Genomic DNA, 9,230 nt, shown 5'->3' on the forward strand with positions numbered 1-9,230 from the left:
TCTGGATACCTCCATACTTACTAAACTTTATTTCTTAGTAGTGTTTTTTTTACCTTAGCAGAGATAACTGATGTCTCGAACCTCAGTTCTTTCTTCTAGAAAATAGGGTCAGAATACCTATTTTCTTCTTTACATGATGAACTATTTTCTACTTGATAAACTATAATGTGTTATATAGTCTAATTGTGTAAACAGTTGCTTTCTATATCACCAACTTGCCATTCCTACTTGGAATAATTATTTTAACAGTTACCAATCCACTCCTATACCATCTCTATATAAACCTCACATGAAGAAAATGTACATTACTATATTTTCTTGGCTAAAGGAAGACTGGTCCTATGACCTCTGTCTATTTGATAAGAGTTTGACGTTTTGAAATGTTGAATAATTCAAAAGTTAAGCTTATCAACAGCTGCCTAGATATGTAGAGGCCTGTACAGAAATATTTATTACCAATTTAATATTGAAAATAAAAGACTATATTAAACTAGGTGAATTATTCTATTAGAACTAAGTTATTAAATAATGTTTTATTTACCAAATGTTTGATTAATATACAGTAATGAAGTGATACTTTGAACTTAATGAAATTTGAACTCATTTAAAGTAATTGCTATTATAAATCTGTTCTCAGAAACTATCAATTCAACCTATCAGTTACTTTTGAAGATCTTCTTCACACAAAAAAGCTCTCTACTTATCTTATTTAAGAATTAACTTTCCAGAATTACAAATGTTGCAAAAATAAATTCCAACATCTTCTAAGCATAACATCTAGGAAGTGATATCCTGTCTATTCTAATATTGTGAAAAGATATCCATTATCTGTTTGTTTGGTTATCATTTACTGAAATTCATTGTACACATCTCCTATCTTTTTAGAGTTGTAATTGGCCTCTATCACTTAGATGTAAATATGATATAGAAGAAGGTTTTAATAACAACCTAACATATGACTTTCTCAGGGCACAAAGAAATTGTAAACTGACCTCACCATAAAAATATTAAAATTCTGTCTTATTAATATTCATAATTGCCAGCTACATAAAAATCTACATATATATCCAAAGTGACATAAACAGAAATTTCAAGGCATTTAATTTCTATACCCTCCATATAAATATGGGAAAATATATACATCTAAAGCAACAGAAACATCTGTAGTTACAACCCCAGTGTATATTATGTTATAATAATTACATATAATACATATAATACATTGGCTGTTCTGGATCTGTTCTGATTCTATACATTATACATAATATAATGTATAACATAATATAAATTCTAAAGAGAGTTAACGTTTCTACCAAAAAAAAAAAAAGCATTAGCATGTACATATCCTGGATCTCAGGATGTTTCATCAATAATAATAATTTATTAGCTTTCAATGACACTTGCTTTTATCATGGTTAATATGTTAAAATAATAAATACCTATGAACTATAAATAACTTAGACACTCAGATGCCAAAATTCATATTATTATAAAAGTAAAAATTCCAATTTCAAATTGATAATCTCAAGTTGTAAGACAGAAACATAAACAGGGACTCAACTGGATAACTGATTTCCTTGGATCTTTAGTTCTGTTTTTGTATAATCCTACATGTATATACCCAGACAGAATATATGACAAATAATGAGCAATGATATACAGTAACTAGGTCCAGGTGAGCTAAATAGTACCTTGATCCATTAATATTTGTTGAATAAATTCTGTTTCTTTTTACATACCTAATTCTAAATAAATTGTGCAAATAATCACTTCTACCTTATACTGGATAAAGCTTTTGAACTATGAGAAGAATTAACTGCTAACATTTCACAATCTTGCAATTCAGGTCTAGGTTAATATATTTAAAATGTAGCTTGTATTTTAATTTACTAATGAGGGAATCACTATAAAATTTCCTATATCCTTACATTGAAAAAGTTATAGTAAATAAATTGGTCATTATATCAAAATAATCTGTATGTTCTTGGATTTCACTATATTAAGAATGTATACATATTAATTATATTTCAACTTTCTTTTTAATCTTCCACATAAATCCACTCTCTTTCTCACCTTGCTCCAACTATTTGATTGGTAGTTAAAATTTGTTTTAAAAGATTAAAATCAATAAATAAAATAAAAGATTAAAACCTTCATGTTCGGCTCAGCGCCTGTGGCTCAAGCGGCTAAGGCGCCAGCCACATACACCTAAGGTGGCAGGTTCGAATCCCCAGCCCGGGACCGCCAAGCTATTCTGGGTCTGTTCTGATTCTATACGAAGAGTAGAACTATATTTTCTTGATTTGTGAAAAATGGCATTTGTACTTTAAGGGGGACTGCATTGAATCTGTAAATCATTTTGAGTATTATGTACATTTTAACAATATTGATGCTGCCATCCCATGAACATGATATGTTTTTCCAAGTGTTTACATCCTCTGTGATTTCTTTCCTCAATGTTTCAAAATTTTCCATAATTCTTAACATTTCTAATCATCCGGGAATGCAATCACAACCACACTGAGATATCACCTAACCCCAGTGAGAATGGTGCATATCAAGAAGTCCCTAAGTAATATATGCTGGAACTGAAGTGGAGAGAAAGGAACACTCTTACACTGTTGTTAGGATTGCAAACTAGTTCATACTTTATGAAAAGTAGTATGGGAGATACCACAAAGAACAAAACATAGACCTACACTTTGATTCAATAATCCAACTATTAGTTATTTACCCAAAGAAAAAAAAGGAATTCCATAAAAAAGGCAATTGTATAGTAATCTTTACAGCAACACAATTCATAATTGCAAAGAAATGGAAACAATCCACGTGCCCATCAATATACAAGTGGATTAATAAGCTGTGGTATATGTATACAATAGAATAAAACTCAGTCATAAAATAATGATGACCTGGTATTTTGTAACAACCTAGATGTAATTGGAGACATTCTCCTAAGTGAAGTATCACAAGAATGGGAAAACACTACATGTACTCAATACTAAATTGGAACAGATTAGTTAACATTTATGTGCACATATGAAGGCAATACTAAATAGAATTCAAGTAGGTAGAAGGGGGGGAGAGTGGTTAGGTAAATTCACACACTTTCTGGGTGAAGGGCACACTTAGAACTTTGACTTAAAATATACAAAAGCAAACCATGTAACCAAAATATAATATTCTGAGATAAAATGTAGAATATTAAAACCTCATTTCTTCACTGAGATTAGACATTCTTTTGGTGTTTCCTTAATCAGATTTGCATAGTCCATGTTATAGACTAACCAAATTTCTAATACCTCCCATTCCTAATTTTACTTTAATCTGTAAAAATCTTAGTGGAATAGTTTAAGTATATAATCATTCTTTAAGGGTTAGATCTAGCAGTAAGTAGGTAATGTTATGGAAAAAATATACAAATACACACAAATTTAATCAATCAAATAGTGAAAGGATAAATTTACACCGCCCCCCCCCCAAAAAATAGAATCCTTGTACACTGTTGGGGGTATTACAACTTAGTATATCCATTAAGGAAAATAGTATAGAGTTTCCTCAAAAAATTAAAAATAGAATGTCCTACCATCATTCAGTAATTCCATTTCTGGGTATACATGGGTTATTATGAACCCTTTGAGATACACAAAAATCAATAAATGGAAGTTCTGTGTGTATGGAAACAAATGAAACCTTGCCAGCAGCACCAATATGCCAAGCAAGGTGAAATATTCATGGGTGAGTCCGAAACAATGTTGTAGACTACGTTTCTGGGAAGTGAAATAATGGGCTTTAACTTAGTCTGCCTCAAACTTTTATAGTGACTCACATAAAGGCAAAGGAAATGAAATTAGTATGTTAACAACATTTCTGCCCTCCCATGTTCATTGGAGCATTATTCACAATAGTCAAGACATTAAAATGATCCACATGTCCACAAAGAGACAAATAGATAAGGACAATGTGTTATATATGTACAACAGAATACTATTGAGCCTTAGAAAGAAATAGTGTCATTTGCAACAACATGTGTGAACTTTGAGGACATTATATTAAGTTATATAAGCCAGAAACAGAAAGACAAATGCTGTATGATCTCATCTGTATGTGGAATCTAAAAAAGTCTAATTCATAGAAACAGAGAGTAGAATGGTAGTGTCTGGGGATGAAGTGGGGGACTAGGATGTTGGTCAAGGGAATGCAAAATTTTAGTAAGACAGGGGACTGCCTGTGGCTTAAAGGAGTAGGGCAATGGTCCTATGTGCTGGAGGTGGTTGATTCAAACCCAGCCCCGGCCAAAAAACTGCAAAAAAGAAAAATTTAATAAGACAAGAGGAGTAAGTTTAACAACTCTATTGTACAATATTTTGACTATAGTTAATGACAGTGTATTGTATACTTAAAAATTGCTGAAAGTAGATATTAAATGTCTTCACCTCAAAAAGTGGTATGTATGTAAATAATGTCTATGTCAATTAACTTGATTTAACCATTCCACAATATGTATAAATGTAATAGAAAATCATGTTGTACAACATAAATATGTAATTTTATTTTATCAGTTAAAAATCAAATATAAAAATAAAAAAATCCCAAGAAATACTTATAATAGACCTAGAAGTTGCTTAATGACTTAAAAGCTTCATTAAATACAACCCCAAATCTAATAGCCACAAAGAAAGTCCCTTTCTTATACGTCAAAAAAAGAAGACAAAAATGAAAGCAAAATCTTTCCTAGACCAGGAAAATATATTCTTGGATCTCTGTTTTGGGTACTTTGCCTTAAGATATTCAACTCTTATTCCATTAAATGTATTTCAATTGTGATTTATGACTACAAAAGAGAAGCTTTATCTTCAAACCTGGTGAAAAGGTTTTGTGTGTGTGTATATGCATGTTGCAGGGTTTCTTTTTAAGATTATTAAATAAAAACATCAAATTTTAAAATTGTCATAAAACTTTAAGACCTCTGAAAATATGTACTTGAACTGCTAAGGCTCTGCAGACCTCAGTTTGAGAGACACTATCTTGTATCAAGTCTGTGGCAGTGAGGTAGAAACCACATGTTATTGTCAAATCATAGGCATATGTATGTTTAAAGAATAGGCTTAACATTATCTCTTAATGTTTTCCTTGACACCACATTTCTCCTGCCTAGTTATGTTTCTCATGTGCATATGAGACACAAAGGTAGTGATTGTTCTACAACTAGCATGCTTCTGTGTCTTTCATCACAATTATATACCTTGATTGTAATCAGATGAGATTTGAACTTATGAAACATCTTATCTTGTGCAAGAAGTCAGATTTTATTTTATATGGGTGCGTCTTAGCCTTTAATGTGTATATAAATCATCTAGAGATCTTGTTAAAATTCAGATTCTGGGGCTGGTTGTGGTGGCTCATGCCTGTAATCCCAGCACTCGGGAGGCTGAGGTGGATGGATTGCCTGAGCTCACGAGTTTGAGACCAGCTGGAGCAAGAGCAAGACCCTGTTCCTAAAATATAGCCCAGCATTGTGGTGGGTGTCCATAGTGTCAGCTTTATGTAAGGCTTAGGCCAGAGAATCACTTAAGACCAAGAGTTTAAGGTTGCTGTGAGCAGTGATGCCACAGCACTCTACCAAGGGTGACAAAGTGAGACTCTTTCTCAAAAAAAAAAAAATAATAATAATAATAATAACAAAATAAAATAAAATTTAGATTCTCATCAGTGTGTCTAGTGTGGGACAGGATATTTTGCCGTTTCTAAGCAGTTGCCAGGTGATGCCTATTCTGTCACTGTGTGGAACACACTTGAGTAACAAGAATTTGATAGAAATTTAACAATCTCTACCAAAAATGTAAATTGGCTCCATATCACAATCAATACTGAATTCAAAAAATCTCTTTCTACACTAGTATTACTAGTTGGTAGGGGAAAAAACAATCAAACTGACTTTGAATATCTTCTAACCTTTGTTGATGATAAAAGTCATCCTATGAGATCTAAATACAATGTTAGACTGGTTACTTTAATAGCTGGCATATGTATTCAAAAATAACTTCATTTGGTTTTACTGTTGTTATAGAACAGCGAGGATGTGTCAAGCATGAGCATTCTAATCCTTAATGCAATATTCCCCAAAAATGGGGAATATATTTCTTCTTTTACATTTTATGATGCCCTGGGTCTCTTCCAATTGTTGCTTGCTCAGGGGATTTTAACAAAACAAATATCTGATCTATGTAAGGGCAAGGCTATTTGGAAAATGTGGCTCAGATAATTGCCTTCTCAAATGGCACAATTCCATCCACAAAACACGCAGTAAGTAGATCAAGGTAACCAAATAAAGTATTAAAGCAACAAATTAGTGTGGTAGAAAACTTATATAATCTTATAAACTATTCTTCCATAAAATCCAATGAAGAAGTGATTTTATCATCATATGGATTCAAGAATATGGGTCCACATGCTTTCTGCCAGTTAAGCCATTATATTTCAATACATTGACCCCTTTTACCTAAACATTAGCCTTTATATTAAAAAGTCATCTCCACTAAGAGAAAAAGAAAATTTCCATAGGTATTAGAGGCTCAGAAAGAGAGAGAAGTTGGGGAAAATATATCTTTATAGATATAAAGGAAATAAGAAAAAAAACAATAAAATATACGCTTCACTCTAGCTCCCTAACCTAAAACCTAATAGCCTAGCAGTTAAACATGCAGCATTTAGAATGACATCTGCCATTTAATAGTTGAATGACCTTGTCCAAGCACCATCCATAAATGCTTGTTTCCATGAGAAAAGTGCCTATAGGAGATATATAAGCCACATGTTTACATGTCTTTCTTAACAATCACAAAAGAAAATCTTCCCAACTCCAAGAGAAGAGAGCAAAAGGAGATGTTCTCTTGAATTTTTGCCACTCTCCCAACTACCATGTTTAAAGATTTTATGGGTAAACCCAACTGGACATAAATCTAGTTGTAAAACAACAGGACACCAATGAAGTTGGATGTGGTGAGCAGGCTGTGGCTGGCAGGGCCCCCACAGCCTGGGAAATGCTCAGGGAGTGACCCCCAACCACTTCTCCTTCTCTAACTGCCAGAAGTCACATAGCCCATACATACTTTCCTTGTTATGGGCAAGCAGTTTTTCCTCTTTAGAGATGATCCTTACCCTATGTGCTAAGATTTATGCAACCTTGTTAAGATGCTGTATAAATAAAGCTGTTTTAACAGTTCAGTGGCTGGCTGTAACCATCAGCTGCATCAGTCCTCCCGATGCCATCCTCTCTCTCTTCTTGTGTGTGTTTTGTTCTCATGTGTGTCCCTCTTCTTCATTTCCCACCTTTCCACTGAGGTTACCTCTTCCTCCTCCCACTGGGTCTTGAGAGATCCCTCTCTTGTGCCATTATGCAACAGTAGGACAGGTGCTGTTACAGATTTCTTTACATATGGCAGATATACAGTGACATTTAATTAACTGACAGTATAGCTTTATGTATTTAATTGCCATGTACCTAGATCTCTAGTATTCAGGAAATTTTGCTATTAGTTGGCAAACGAGTGATGATTCCATTTGACAGACAATTTTCTATTCATTGCCTTAAAATTTTATGCAGACTGGAAAGGTCTCAGGGTGTCAGTGACAGTTCTGAATATGCCAGCTCTCTTCTTATGCAGACTACATCTCTGTAGAATTATCATTGTTTACTTCTCAACCAGTATGCCTTGATATAGAGTACTCAAAGCAAGTAAATTAAGACATCAACAATTTCAGTTTTAACTCACTGATTCTGCTGTAAAATCAAATTCAGATTTTTTTAATCTAATTTGGGACTACACTACACAAAAATGTAATTCTTTCCGGAAGTACAATAAAATTGTGAAAGTACAATGAATTAAATGTTTTTAAATATATATTTTATACAAAATTTCATGCCATCCTTTTTCCATGAAGACTGAGACACCATGTTTAAAATAAACCCTAAATTAGATGTAAGCATACTGCATTTGGTCAATCTCAAAAATCAATGGTATAGTGTTAACGGAAACCCCCCATCTCTCTCTCTCACACACACACAAATGCATGTACAATCATACACAATTTGGAACTGGGCTAAGACTACAGAGATTTAGATCCTAGTTTAAGCTCTGCCAAAAATTCATTGCCTTGGTCAAGCAGAGGCTGGTGATTAGAACTCAGACAGACCTACATTTGTTTCCCAATTGTGACATCTTTCTTTTTTTTTTTATTAAATCATAGCTGTGTACATTAATGCAATCATGGGTACAGTGTGGTATTTTCATATACAATTTGAAATAGTTTCATTAAAACTGATTAACATAACCTTCATGTCATTTTCATTATTGTGTTAAGACATTTATATTCTACTTTTAGAAAGATTCACTTGTACCCTTGTGAGATAAATGATAAGAGGTGGGTGATTCCACCTATCATCCTTCCTCCACCTCCCTCCCCTCCCCTCCCCCTTCCCCATATTCTTAAGCTATAATTAGGTTATAGCTTTCATATGAAAGCTATAAATTAGTTTCATAATAGGGCTGAGTACATTGGATACTTTTTCTTCCATAGTAGCTGTGTGGTCCTGCAAAACTCAATTGCCTTGAACATCTGTTTTGTCATTTGTATAGTGGTATATTTTACTAGAAGCTATCTCCTAGGGATGTTGTGATGTTTAAATGAGATAGCACATATAAATTTTTTAGCACAATGCCTGGCATTAAGTGCTTACTAAATATTAGTGATCCCTAATTTTGGTAAGGTACATCACTCATCTAAGCTTCAGAGTACTCATTTATAAAATAGGGAGAATGGCTTATGATTTGAATGTCCCTTCTCACTCAAACTCTACAACTTAAAAGACAAAATCTAATGCTATTCTTTCATTCAGATAAAAATTATAAAACAAATATTAAAACACAAACACCACACTCTACTTTTTCATATTTTGTTTTAGGATCTCTAAAATTAACAACAATCTACAAATCACATTCTATCCAAAGTTGCCTGATTTTTAACAGTTTTCTCTGTTGGTATACATGTAAATATCTAGTAGGTCTTAGTTACCATGAAAGCTGGCTAAAGGCTAAAATATCTTTGAAGGTATTCACACAATGTGGGTAATAAGAAAAAAGGTCAAATAGAAAGGATTTTACCTTGTACTAAATCACATTCATAGTGCCCTTACAATATCTATAATGATTTTCTAATGTATAGGTTAT

The sequence above is a fragment of the Otolemur garnettii genome, unplaced genomic scaffold (genome assembly GCF_000181295.1).
Source record: "Otolemur garnettii isolate 467f Iridium unplaced genomic scaffold, OtoGar3 scaffold00186, whole genome shotgun sequence".
Classification (NCBI taxonomy): Eukaryota; Metazoa; Chordata; class Mammalia; order Primates; family Galagidae; genus Otolemur; species Otolemur garnettii.